Source organism: Macaca nemestrina, chromosome 4 (genome assembly GCF_043159975.1).
Source record: "Macaca nemestrina isolate mMacNem1 chromosome 4, mMacNem.hap1, whole genome shotgun sequence".
Lineage (NCBI taxonomy): Eukaryota > Metazoa > Chordata > Mammalia > Primates > Cercopithecidae > Macaca > Macaca nemestrina.
This window is the reverse complement of record NC_092128.1, coordinates 138,541,428-138,556,375: the sequence shown is the minus strand read 5'-3', so window position 1 is coordinate 138,556,375 and position 14,948 is coordinate 138,541,428.

Below are 14,948 nucleotides of genomic sequence, written 5' to 3'. Positions count from 1 at the left end.
TATGAAGACTATAGGGCCAAAGGAAATATCCTCCGATAACAAAGAGAAAGAAGCTTTCTGAGAAACTTCTTTGTGTTCTGTGAAATCATCTCACAGAGTTACAGCTTTCCCCTCAAGAAGCCTTTCGCTAAGACAGTTCTTGTGGAATTGGCAAAGTGATATTTGGAAGCCCATGGAGGGCTATGGTGAAAAAGGAAATATCCTCAGATGAAATCTGGAAAGAAGCTTTCTGAGTAACTGCTTAGTGTTCTGTGAATTCATCTCACAGAGTTACATATGTATTTCGTGGATCTCTTTGCTAGCCTTATTTCTGTGGAATCTGAGAAAAGATATTGCGGATCCCTATGAAGACTATAGGGCCAAAGGAAATATCCTCCGATAACAAAGAGAAAGAAGCTTTCTGAGAAACTTCTTTGTGTTCTGTGAAATCATCTCACAGAGTTACAGCTTTCCCCTCAAGAAGCCTTTAACTAAGACAGTTCTTGTGAAATTGGCAAAGAGATATTTGGAAGCCCATAGAGGGCTATGGTGAAAAAGGAAATATCCTCAGATGAAATCTGAAAAGAAGCTTTCTGAGAAACTGCTTAGTGTTCTGTGAATTCATCTCACAGAGTTACATATGTATTTATGTGGATTTCTGTGCTAGCCTTATTTCTGTGGAATCTGAGAAAAGATATTTCGGATCCCTATGAAGACTATAGGGCCAAAGGAAATATCCTCCGATAACAAAGAGAAAGAAGCTTTCTGAGAAACTTCTTTGTGTTCTGTGAAATCATCTCACAGAGTTACCGCTTTCCCCTCAAGAAGCCTTTCGCTAAGACAGTTCTTGTGGAATTGGCAAAGTGATATTTGGAAGCCCATAGAGGGCTAGGGTGAAAAAGGAAATATCCTCAGATGAAATCTGGAAAGAAGCTTTCTGAGAAACTGCTTAGTGTTCTGTGAATTCATCTCACAGAGTTACATCTGTATTTCGTGGATCTCTTTGCTAGCCTTATTTCTGTGGAATCTGAAAACAGATATTTCGGATCCCTTTGAAGACTATAGGGCCAAAGGAAATATCCTGCGATAACAAAGAGAAAGAACCTTTCTGAGAAACTTCTTTCTGTTCTCTGAAATCATCTCACCGAGTTACAGCTTTCCCCTCAAGAAACCTTTCGCTAAGACAGTTCTTGTGGAATTGGCAAAGTGATATTTGGAAGCCCATAGAGGGCTATGGTGAAAAAGGACATATCCTCAGATGAAATCTGGAAAGAAGCTTTCTGAGAAACTGCTTAGTGTTCTGTTAATTCATCTCACAGAGTTACATCTGTATTTCGTGGATCTCTTTGCTAGCCTTATTTCTGTGGAATCTGAGAACAGATATTTCGGATCCCTTTGAAGACTATAGGGCCAAAGGAAATATCCTCCGATAACAAAGAGAAAGAAGCTTTCTGAGAAACTTCTTTGTGTTCTGTGAAATCATCTCACAGAGTTACAGCTTTCCCCTCAAGAAGCCTTTCGCTAGGACAGTTCTTCTGTAATTGGCAAAGAGATATTTGGAAGCCCATAGAGGGCTATGGTGACAAAGGAAATATCCTCAGATGATATCTGGAAAGAAGCTTTCTGAGAAACTGCTTAGTGTTCTGTGAATTCATCTCACAGAGATACATCTGTATTTCGTGGATCTCTTTGCTAGCCTTATTTCTGTGGAATCTGAGAACAGATATTTCGGATCCCTTTGAAGACTATAGGGCCAAAGGAAATATCCTGCGATAACAAAGAGAAAGAAGCTTTCTGAGAAACTTCTTTCTGTTCTGTGAAATCATCTCACAGAGTTACAGCTTTCCCCTCAAGAAGCCTTTCGCTAAGACAGTTCTTGTGGAAATGGCAAAGTGATATTTGGAAGCCCATAGAGGGCTATGGTGAAAAAGGAAATATCCTCAGATGAAATCTGGAAAGAAGCTTTCTGAGAAACTGCTTAGTGTTCTGTGAATTCATCTCACCGAGTTACATCTGTATTTCGTGGATCTCTTTGCTAGCCTTATTTCTGTGGAATCTGAGAACAGATATTTCGGATCCCTTTGAAGACTATAGGGCCAAAGGAAATATCCTGCGATAACAAAGAGAAAGATGCTTTCTGAGAAACTTCTTTGTGGTCTGTGAAATCATCTCACAGAGTTACAGCTTTCCCTTCAAGAAGCCTTTCGCTAGGACAGTTCTTGTGTAATTGGCAAAGAGACATTTGGAAGCCCATAGAGGGCTATGGTGACAAAGGAAATATCCTCAGATGAAATCTGGAAAGAAGCTTTCTGAGAAACTGCTTAGTGTTCTGTGAATTCATCTCACAGAGTTACATCTGTATTTCGTGGATCTCTTTGCTAGCCTTATTTCTGTGGAATCTGAGAACAGATATTTCGGATCCCTTTGAAGACTATAGGCCAAAGGAAATATTCTCCGATAACAAAGAGAAAGAAGCTTTCTGAGAAACTTCTTTGTGTTCTGTGAAATCATCTCACAGAGTTACAGCTTTCCCCTCAAGAAGCCTTTAACTAAGACAGTTCTTGTGAAATTGGCAAAGAGATATTTGGAAGCCCATAGAGGGCTATGGTGAAAAAGGAAATATCCTCAGATGAAATCTGGAAAGAAGCTTTCTGAGAAACTGCTTAGTGTTCTGTGAATTCATCTCACAGAGTTACATATGTATTTATGTGGATCTCTGAGCTAGCCTTATTTCTGTGGAATCTGAGAAAAGATATTTCGGATCCCTATGAAGACTATAGGGCCAAAGGAAATATCCTCCGATAACAAAGAGAAAGAAGCTTTCTGAGAAACTTCTTTGTGTTCTGTGAAATCATCTCACAGAGTTACAGCTTTCCCCTCAAGAAGCCTTTCGCTAAGACAGTTCTTGTGGAATTGGCAAAGTGATATTTGTAGCCCATAGAGGGCTATGGTGAAAAAGGAAATATCCTCAGATGAAATCTGGAAAGAAGCTTTCTGAGAAACTGCTTAGTGTTCTGTGAATTCATCTCACAGAGTTACATCTGTATTTCGTGGATCTCTTTGCTAGCCTTATTTCTGTGGAATCTGAGAACAGATATTTCGGATCCCTTTGAAGACTAAAGGGCCAAAGGAAATATCCTGCGATAACAAAGAGAAAGAAGCTTTCTGAGAAACTTCTTTGTGTTCTGTGAAGTCATCTCACAGAATTACAGCTTTCCCCTCAAGAAGCCTTTCGCTAAGACAGTTCTTGTGGAATTGGCAAAGTGATATTTGTAAGCCCATAGAGGGCTATGGTGAAAAAGGAAATATCCTCAGATGATATCTGGAAAGAAGCTTTCTGAGAAACTGCTTAGTGTTCTGTTAATTCATCTCACAGAGTTACATCTGTATTTCGTGGATCTCTTTGCTAGCCTTATTTCTGTGCAATCTGAGAACAGATATTTCGGATCCCTTTGAAGACTATAGGGCCAAAGGAAATATCCTCCGATAACAAAGAGAAAGAAGCTTTCTGAGAAACTTCTTTGTGTTCTGTGAAATCATCTCACAGAGTTACCGCTTTCCCCTCAAGAAGCCTTTCGCTAGGACAGTTCTTGTGTAATTGGCAAAGAGATATTTGGAAGCCCATAGAGGGCTATGGTGACAAAGGAAATATCCTCTGATGAAATCTGGAAAGAAGCTTTCTGAGAAACTGCTTAGTGTTCTGTGAATTCATCTCACAGAGTTACATCTGTATTTCGTGGATCTCTTTGCTAGCCTTATTTCTGTGGAATCTGAGAACAGATATTTCGGATCCCTTTGAAGACTATAGGGCCAAAGGAAATATCCTCCGATAACAAAGAGAAAGAAGCTTTCTGAGAAACTTCTTTGTGTTCTGTGAAATCATCTCACAGAATTACAGCTTTCCCCTCAAGAAGCCTTTCGCTAAGACAGTTCTTGTGGAATTGGCAAAGTGATATTTGGAAGCCCATAGAGGGCTATGGTGAAAAAGGAAATATCCTCAGATGAAATCTGGAAAGAAGCTTTCTGAGAAACTGCTTAGTATTCTGTGAATTCATCTCACAGAGTTACATCAGTATTTCGTGGATCTCTTTGCTAGCCTTATTTCTGTGGAATCTGAGAACAGATATTTCGGATCCCTTTGAAGACTATAGCGCCAAAGGAAATATCCTCCGATAACAAAGAGAAAGAAGCTTTCTGAGAAACTTCTTTGTGTTCTGTGAAATCATCTCACAGAGTTACAGCTTTCCCCTCAAGAACCCTTTAACTGAGACAGTTCTTGTGTAATTGACAAAGAGATATTTGGAAGCCCATAGAGGGCTATGGTGAAAAAGGAAATATCCTCAGATGAAATCTGGAAAGAAGCTTTCTGAGAAACTGCTTAGTGTTCTGTGAATTCATCTCACAGAGTTACATATGTATTTCGTGGATCTCTTTGCTAGCCTTATTTCTGTGGAATCTGAGAAAAGATATTTCGGATCCCTATGAAGACTATAGGGCCAAAGGAAATATCCTCCGATAACAAAGAGAAAGAAGCTTTCTGAGAAACTTCTTTGTGTTCTGTGAAATCATCTCACAGAGTTACAGCTTTCCCCTCAAGAAGCCTTTCGCTAAGACAGTTCTTGTGGAATTGGCAAAGTGATATTTGGAAGCCCATAGAGGGCTATGGTGAAAAAGGAAATATCCTCAGATGAAATCTGGAAAGAAGCTTTCTGAGAAACTGCTTAGTGTTCTGTGAATTCATCTCACAGAGTTACATCTGTATTTCGTGGATCTCTTTGCTAGCCTTATTTCTGTGGAATCTGAAAACAGATATTTCGGATCCCTTTGAAGACTATAGGGCCAAAGGAAATATCCTGCGATAACAAAGAGAAAGAAGCTTTCTGAGAAACTTCTTTCTGTTCTCTGAAATCATGTCACAGAGTTACAGCTTTCCCCTCAAGAAGCCTTTCGCTAAGACAGTTCTTGTGGAATTGGCAAAGTGTTATTTGTAAGCCCATAGAGGGCTATGGTGAAAAAGGAAATATCCTCTGATGATATCTGGAAAGAAGCTTTCTGAGAAACTGCTTAGTGTTCTGTAAATTCATCTCACAGAGTTACATCTGTATTTCGTGGATCTCTTTGCTAGCCTTATTTCTGTGGAATCTGAGAACAGATATTTCGGATCCCTTTGAAGACTATAGGGCCAAAGGAAATATCCTGCGATAACAAAGAGAAAGAAGCTTTCTGAGAAACTTCTTTCTGTTCTGTGAAATCATCTCACAGAGTTACAGCTTTCCCCTCAAGAAGCCTTTCGCTAAGACAGTTCTTGTGGAATTGGCAAAGTGATATTTGGAAGCCCATAGAGGGCTATGTTGAAAAAGGAAATATCCTCAGATGAAATCTGGAAAGAAGCTTTCTGAGAAACTGCTTAGTGTTCTGTGAATTCATCTCACAGAGTTACATATGTATTTCGTGGATCTCTTTGCTAGCCTTATTTCTGTGGAATCTGAGAACAGATATTTCGGATCCCTTTGAAGACTATAGGGCCAAAGGAAATATCCTCCGATAACAAAGAGAAAGAAGCTTTCTGAGAAACTTCTTTGTGTTCTGTGAAATCATCTCACAGAGTTACAGCTTTCCCCTCAAGAACCCTTTAACTGAGACAGTTCTTGTGTAATTGGCAAAGAGATATTTGGAAGCCCATAGAGGGCTATGGTGAAAAAGGAAATATCCTCAGATGAAATCTGGAAAGAAGCTTTCTGAGAAACTGCTTAGTGTTCTGTGAATTCATCTCACAGAGTTACATCTGTATTTCGTGGATCTCTTTGCTAGCCTTATTTCTGTGGAATCTGAGAACAGATATTTCGGATCCCTTTGAAGACTATAGGGCCAAAGGAAATATCCTGCGATAACAAAGAGAAAGAAGCTTTCTGAGAAACTTCTTTGTGTTCTGTGAAATCATCTCACAGAGTTACAGCTTTCCCCTCAAGAACCCTTTAACTGAGACAGTTCTTGTGTAATTGGCAAAGAGATATTTGGAAGCCCATAGAGGGCTATGGTGACAAAGGAAATATCCTCAGATGAAATCTGGAAAGAAGCTTTCTGAGAAACTGCTTAGTGTTCTGTGAATTCATCTCACAGAGTTACATATGTATTTCGTGGATCTCTTTGCTAGCCTTATTTCTGTGGAATCTGAGAAAAGATATTGCGGATCCCTATGAAGACTATAGGGCCAAAGGAAATATCCTCCGATAACAAAGAGAAAGAAGCTTTCTGAGAAACTTCTTTGTGTTCTGTGAAATCATCTCACAGAGTTACCGCTTTCCCCTCAAGAAGCCTTTCGCTAAGACAGTTCTTGTGGAATTGGCAAAGTGATATTTGTAAGCCCATAGAGGGCTATGGTGAAAAAGGAAATATCCTCAGATGAAATCTGGAAAGAAGCTTTCTGAGAAACTGCTTAGTGTTCTGTGAATTCATCTCACCGAGTTACATCTGTATTTCGTGGATCTCTTTGCTAGCCTTATTTCTGTGGAATCTGAGAACAGATATTTCGGATCCCTTTGAAGACTATAGGGCCAAAGGAAATATCCTGCGATAACAAAGAGAAAGATGCTTTCTGAGAAACTTCTTTGTGTTCTGTGAAATCATCTCACAGAGTTACAGCTTTCCCCTCAAGAAGCCTTTAACTAAGACAGTTCTTGTGAAATTGGCAAAGAGATACTTGGAAGCCCATAGAGGGCTATGGTGAAAAGGGAAATATCCTCAGATGAAATCTGGAAAGAAGCTTTCTGAGAAACTGCTTAGTGTTCTGTGAATTCATCTCACAGAGTTACATATGTATTTCGTGGATCTCTTTGCTAGCCTTATTTCTGTGGAATCTGAGAAAAGATATTTCGGATCCCTATGAAGACTATAGGGCCAAAGGAAATATCCTCCGATAACAAAGAGAAAGAAGCTTTCTGAGAAACTTCTTTGTGTTCTGTGAAATCATCTCACAGAGTTACAGCTTTCCCCTCAAGAAGCCTTTCGCTAAGACAGTTCTTGCGGAATTGGCAAAGTGATATTTGGAAGCCCATAGAGGGCTATGGTGAAAAAGGAAATATCCTCAGATGAAATCTGGAAAGAAGCTTTCTGAGAAACTGCTTAGTGTTCTGTGAATTCATCTCACAGAGTTACATCTGTATTTCGTGGATCTCTTTGCTAGCCTTATTTCTGTGGAATCTGAAAACAGATATTTCGGAACCCTTTGAAGACTATAGGGCCAAAGGAAATATCCTGCGATAACAAAGAGAAAGAAGCTTTCTGAGAAACTTCTTTCTGTTCTCTGAAATCATGTCACAGAGTTACAGCTTTCCCCTCAAGAAGCCTTTCGCTAAGACAGTTCTTGTGGAATTGGCAAAGTGATATTTGGAAGCCCATAGAGGGCTATGGTGAAAAAGGAAATATCCTCCGATGATATTTGGAAAGAAGCTTTCTGAGAAACTGCTTAGTGTTCTGTAAATTCATCTCACAGAGTTACATCTGTATTTCGTGGATCTCTTTGCTAGCCTTATTTCTGTGGAATCTGAGAACAGATATTTCGGATCCCTTTGAAGACTATAGGGCCAAAGGAAATATCCTGCGATAACAAAGAGAAAGAAGCTTTCTGAGAAACTTCTTTGTGTTCTGTGAAATCATCTCACAGAATTACAGCTTTCCCCTCAAGAAGCCTTTCGCTAAGACAGTTCTTGTGGAATTGGCAAAGTGATATTTGGAAGCCCATAGAGGGCTATGGTGAAAAAGGAAATATCCTCAGATGAAATCTGGAAAGAAGCTATCTGAGAAACTGCTTAGTGTTCTGTGAATTCATCTCACAGAGTTACATCTGTATTTCGTGGATCTCTTTGCTAGCCTTATTTCTGTGGAATCTGAGAACAGATATTTCGGATCCCTTTGAAGACTATAGGGCCAAAGGAAATATCCTCCGATAACAAAGAGAAAGAAGCTTTCTGAGAAACTTCTTTGTGTTCTGTGAAATCATCTCACAGAGTTACAGCTTTCCCCTCAAGAACCCTTTAACTGAGACAGTTCTTGTGTAATTGGCAAAGAGATATTTGGAAGCCCATAGAGGGCTATGGTGAAAAAGGAAATATCCTCAGATGAAATCTGGAAAGAAGCTTTCTGAGAAACTGCTTAGTGTTCTGTGAATTCATCTCACAGAGTTACATCTGTATTTCGTGGATCTCTTTGCTAGCCTTATTTCTGTGGAATCTGAGAACAGATATTTCGGATCCCTTTGAAGACTATAGGGCCAAAGGAAATATCCTGCGATAACAAAGAGAAAGAAGCTTTCTGAGAAACTTCTTTGTGTTCTGTGAAATCATCTCACAGAGTTACAGCTTTCCCCTCAAGAAGCCTTTCGCTAAGACAGTTCTTGTGGAATTGGCAAAGTGATATTTGGAAGCCCATAGAGGGCTATGGTGAAAAAGGAAATATCCTCAGATGAAATCTGGAAAGAAGCTTTCTGAGAAACTGCTTAGTGTTCTGTGAATTCATCTCACAGAGTTACATCTGTATTTCGTGGATCTCTTTGCTAGCCTTATTTCTGTGGAATCTGAGAACAGATATTTCGGATCCCTTTGAAGACTATAGGGCCAAAGGAAATATCCTCCGATAACAAAGAGAAAGAAGCTTTCTGAGAAACTTCTTTGTGTTCTGTGAAATCACCTCACAGAGTTACAGCTTTCCCCTCAAGAACCCTTTAACTGAGACAGTTCTTGTGTAATTGGCAAAGAGATATTTGGAAGCCCATAGAGGGCTATGGTGAAAAAGGAAATATCCTCAGATGAAATCTGGAAAGAAGCTTTCTGAAAAACTGCTTAGTGTTCTGTGAATTCATCTCACAGAGTTACATCTGTATTTCGTGGATCTCTTTGCTAGCCTTATTTCTGTGGAATCTGAGAACAGATATTTCGGATCCCTTTGAAGACTATAGGGCCAAAGGAAATATCCTCCGATAACAAAGAGAAAGAAGCTTTCTGAGAAACTTCTTTGTGTTCTGTGAAATCATCTCACAGAGTTACAGCTTTCCCCTCAAGAACCCTTTAACTGAGACAGTTCTTGTGTAATTGGCAAAGAGATATTTGGAAGCCCATAGAGGGCTATGGTGACAAAGGAAATATCCTCAGATGAAATCTGGAAAGAAGCTTTCTGAGAAACTGCTTAGTGTTCTGTGAATTCATCTCACAGAGTTACATATGTATTTCGTGGATCTCTTTGCTAGCCTTATTTCTGTGGAATCTGAGAAAAGATATTGCGGATCCCTATGAAGACTATAGGGCCAAATGAAATATCCGCCGATAACAAAGAGAAAGAAGCTTTCTGAGAAACTTCTTTGTGTTCTGTGAAATCATCTCACAGAGTTACAGCTTTCCCCTCAAGAAGCCTTTCGCTAAGACAGTTCTTGTGGAATTGGCAAAGTGATATTTGGAAGCCCATAGAGGGCTATGGTGAAAAAGGAAATATCCTCAGATGAAATCTGGAAAGAAGCTTTCTGAGAAACTGCTTAGTGTTCTGTGAATTCATCTCACAGAGTTACATCTGTATTTCGTGGATCTCTTTGCTAGCCTTATTTCTGTGGAATCTGAGAACAGATATTTCGGATCCCTTTGAAGACTATAGGGCCAAAGGAAATATCCTGCGATAACAAAGAGAAAGATGCTTTCTGAGAAACTTCTTTGTGTTCTGTGAAATCATCTCACAGAGTTACAGCTTTCCCCTCAAGAAGCCTTTAACTAAGACAGTTCTTGTGAAATTGGCAAAGAGATACTTGGAAGCCCATAGAGGGCTATGGTGAAAAAGGAAATATCCTCAGATGAAATCTGGAAAGAAGCTTTCTGAGAAACTGCTTAGTGTTCTGTGAATTCATCTCACAGAGTTACATATGTATTTCGTTGATCTCTTTGCTAGCCTTATTTCTGTGGAATCTGAGAAAAGATATTTCGGATCCCTATGAAGACTATAGGGCCAAAGGAAATATCCTCCGATAACAAAGAGAAAGAAGCTTTCTGAGAAACTTCTTTGTGTTCTGTGAAATCATCTCACAGAGTTACAGCTTTCCCCTCAAGAAGCCTTTCGCTAAGACAGTTCTTGCGGAATTGGCAAAGTGATATTTGGAAGCCCATAGAGGGCTATGGTGAAAAAGGAAATATCCTCAGATGAAATCTGGAAAGAAGCTTTCTGAGAAACTGCTTAGTGTTCTGTGAATTCATCTCACAGAGTTACATCTGTATTTCGTGGATCTCTTTGCTAGCCTTATTTCTGTGGAATCTGAAAACAGATATTTCGGAACCCTTTGAAGACTATAGGGCCAAAGGAAATATCCTGCGATAACAAAGAGAAAGAAGCTTTCTGAGAAACTTCTTTCTGTTCTCTGAAATCATGTCACAGAGTTACAGCTTTCCCCTCAAGAAGCCTTTCGCTAAGACAGTTCTTGTGGAATTGGCAAAGTGATATTTGGAAGCCCATAGAGGGCTATGGTGAAAAAGGAAATATCCTCCGATGATATTTGGAAAGAAGCTTTCTGAGAAACTGCTTAGTGTTCTGTAAATTCATCTCACAGAGTTACATCTGTATTTCGTGGATCTCTTTGCTAGCCTTATTTCTGTGGAATCTGAGAACAGATATTTCGGATCCCTTTGAAGACTATAGGGCCAAAGGAAATATCCTGCGATAACAAAGAGAAAGAAGCTTTCTGAGAAACTTCTTTGTGTTCTGTGAAATCATCTCACAGAATTACAGCTTTCCCCTCAAGAAGCCTTTCGCTAAGACAGTTCTTGTGGAATTGGCAAAGTGATATTTGGAAGCCCATAGAGGGCTATGGTGAAAAAGGAAATATCCTCAGATGAAATCTGGAAAGAAGCTATCTGAGAAACTGCTTAGTGTTCTGTGAATTCATCTCACAGAGTTACATCTGTATTTCGTGGATCTCTTTGCTAGCCTTATTTCTGTGGAATCTGAGAACAGATATTTCGGATCCCTTTGAAGACTATAGGGCCAAAGGAAATATCCTCCGATAACAAAGAGAAAGAAGCTTTCTGAGAAACTTCTTTGTGTTCTGTGAAATCATCTCACAGAGTTACAGCTTTCCCCTCAAGAACCCTTTAACTGAGACAGTTCTTGTGTAATTGGCAAAGAGATATTTGGAAGCCCATAGAGGGCTATGGTGAAAAAGGAAATATCCTCAGATGAAATCTGGAAAGAAGCTTTCTGAGAAACTGCTTAGTGTTCTGTGAATTCATCTCACAGAGTTACATCTGTATTTCGTGGATCTCTTTGCTAGCCTTATTTCTGTGGAATCTGAGAACAGATATTTCGGATCCCTTTGAAGACTATAGGGCCAAAGGAAATATCCTGCGATAACAAAGAGAAAGAAGCTTTCTGAGAAACTTCTTTGTGTTCTGTGAAATCATCTCACAGAGTTACAGCTTTCCCCTCAAGAAGCCTTTCGCTAAGACAGTTCTTGTGGAATTGGCAAAGTGATATTTGGAAGCCCATAGAGGGCTATGGTGAAAAAGGAAATATCCTCAGATGAAATCTGGAAAGAAGCTTTCTGAGAAACTGCTTAGTGTTCTGTGAATTCATCTCACAGAGTTACATCTGTATTTCGTGGATCTCTTTGCTAGCCTTATTTCTGTGGAATCTGAGAACAGATATTTCGGATCCCTTTGAAGACTATAGGGCCAAAGGAAATATCCTCCGATAACAAAGAGAAAGAAGCTTTCTGAGAAACTTCTTTGTGTTCTGTGAAATCACCTCACAGAGTTACAGCTTTCCCCTCAAGAACCCTTTAACTGAGACAGTTCTTGTGTAATTGGCAAAGAGATATTTGGAAGCCCATAGAGGGCTATGGTGAAAAAGGAAATATCCTCAGATGAAATCTGGAAAGAAGCTTTCTGAAAAACTGCTTAGTGTTCTGTGAATTCATCTCACAGAGTTACATCTGTATTTCGTGGATCTCTTTGCTAGCCTTATTTCTGTGGAATCTGAGAACAGATATTTCGGATCCCTTTGAAGACTATAGGGCCAAAGGAAATATCCTCCGATAACAAAGAGAAAGAAGCTTTCTGAGAAACTTCTTTGTGTTCTGTGAAATCATCTCACAGAGTTACAGCTTTCCCCTCAAGAACCCTTTAACTGAGACAGTTCTTGTGTAATTGGCAAAGAGATATTTGGAAGCCCATAGAGGGCTATGGTGAAAAAGGAAATATCCTCAGATGAAATCTGGAAAGAAGCTTTCTGAGAAACTGCTTAGTGTTCTGTGAATTCATCTCACAGAGTTACATCTGTATTTCGTGGATCTCTTTGCTAGCCTTATTTCTGTGGAATCTGAGAACAGATATTTCGGATCCCTTTGAAGACTATAGGGCCAAAGGAAATATCCTCCGATAACAAAGAGAAAGAAGCTTTCTGAGAAACTTCTTTGTGTTCTGTGAAATCATCTCACAGAGTTACAGCTTTCCCCTCAAGAACCCTTTAACTGAGACAGTTCTTGTGTAATTGGCAAAGAGATATTTGGAAGCCCATAGAGGGCTATGGTGACAAAGGAAATATCCTCAGATGAAATCTGGAAAGAAGCTTTCTGAGAAACTGCTTAGTGTTCTGTGAATTCATCTCACAGAGTTACATATGTATTTCGTGGATCTCTTTGCTAGCCTTATTTCTGTGGAATCTGAGAAAAGATATTGCGGATCCCTATGAAGACTATAGGGCCAAAGGAAATATCCTCCGATAACAAAGAGAAAGAAGCTTTCTGAGAAACTTCTTTGTGTTCGGTGAAATCATCTCACAGAGTTACCGCTTTCCCCTCAAGAAGCCTTTCGCTAAGACAGTTCTTGTGGAATTGGCAAAGTGATATTTGGAAGCCCATAGAGGGCTATGGTGAAAAAGGAAATATCCTCAGATGAAATCTGGAAAGAAGCTTTCTGAGAAACTGCTTAGTGTTCTGTGAATTCATCTCACAGAGTTACATCTGTATTTCGTGGATCTCTTTGCTAGCCTTATTTCTGTGGAATCTGAGAACAGATATTTCGGATCCCTTTGAAGACTATAGGGCCAAAGGAAATATCCTGCGATAACAAAGAGAAAGATGCTTTCTGAGAAACTTCTTTGTGTTCTGTGAAATCATCTCACAGAGTTACAGCTTTCCCCTCAAGAAGCCTTTAACTAAGACAGTTCTTGTGAAATTGGCAAAGAGATACTTGGAAGCCCATAGAGGGCTATGGTGAAAAAGGAAATATCCTCAGATGAAATCTGGAAAGAAGCTTTCTGAGAAACTGCTTAGTGTTCTGTGAATTCATCTCACAGAGTTACATATGTATTTCGTGGATCTCTTTGCTAGCCTTATTTCTGTGGAATCTGAGAAAAGATATTTCGGATCCCTATGAAGACTATAGGGCCAAAGGAAATATCCGCCGATAACAAAGAGAAAGAAGCTTTCTGAGAAACTTCTTTGTGTTCTGTGAAATCATCTCACAGAGTTACAGCTTTCCCCTCAAGAACCCTTTAACTGAGACAGTTCTTGTGTAATTGGCAAAGAGATATTTGGAAGCCCATAGAGGGCTATGGTGAAAAAGGAAATATCCTCAGATGAAATCTGGAAAGAAGCTTTCTGAGAAACTGCTTAGTGTTCTGTGAGTTCATCTCACAGAGTTACATCTGTATTTCGTGGATCTCTTTGCTAGCCTTATTTCTGTGGAATCTGAGAACAGATATTTCGGATCCCTTTGAAGACTATAGGGCCAAAGGAAATATCCTGCGATAACAAAGAGAAAGAAGCTTTCTGAGAAACTTCTTTGTGTTCTGTGAAATCATCTCACAGAGTTACAGCGTTCCCCTCAAGAAGCCTTTCGCTAAGACAGTTCTTGTGGAATTGGCAAAGTGATATTTGGAAGCCCATAGAGGGCTATGGTGAAAAAGGAAATATCCTCAGATGAAATCTGGAAAGAAGCTTTCTGAGAAACTGCTTAGTGTTCTGTGAATTCATCTCACAGAGTTACATCTGTATTTCGTGGATCTCTTTGCTAGCCTTATTTCTGTGGAATCTGAGAACAGATATTTCGGATCCCTTTGAAGACTATAGGGCCAAAGGAAATATCCTCCGATAACAAAGAGAAAGAAGCTTTCTGAGAAACTTCTTTGTGTTCTGTGAAATCATCTCACAGAGTTACAGCTTTCCCCTCAAGAACCCTTTAACTGAGACAGTTCTTGTGTAATTGGCAAAGAGATATTTGGAAGCCCATAGAGGGCTATGGTGAAAAAGGAAATATCCTCAGATGAAATCTGGAAAGAAGCTTTCTGAAAAACTGCTTAGTGTTCTGTGAATTCATCTCACAGAGTTACATCTGTATTTCGTGGATCTCTTTGCTAGCCTTATTTCTGTGGAATCTGAGAACAGATATTTCGGATCCCTTTGAAGACTATAGGGCCAAAGGAAATATCCTCCGATAACAAAGAGAAAGAAGCTTTCTGAGAAACTTCTTTGTGTTCTGTGAAATCATCTCACAGAGTTACAGCTTTCCCCTCAAGAAGCCTTTCGCTAAGACAGTTCTTGTGGATTTGGCAAAGTGATATTTGGAAGCCCATAGAGGGCTATGGTGAAAAAGAAAATATCCTCAGATGAAATCTGGAAAGAAGCTTTCTGAGAAACTGCTTAGTGTTCTGTGAATTCATCTCACAGAGTTACATCTGTATTTCGTGGATCTCTTTGCTAGCCTTATTTCTGTGGAATCTGAGAACAGATATTTCGGATCCCTTTGAAGACTATAGGGCCAAAGGAAATATCCTCCGATAACAAAGAGAAAGAAGCTTTCTGAGAAACTTCTTTGTGTTCTGTGAAATCATCTCACAGAGTTACAGCTTTCCCCTCAAGAACCCTTTAACTGAGACAGTTCTTGTGTAATTGGCAAAGAGATATTTGGAAGCCCATAGAGGGCTATGGTGAAAAAGGAAAT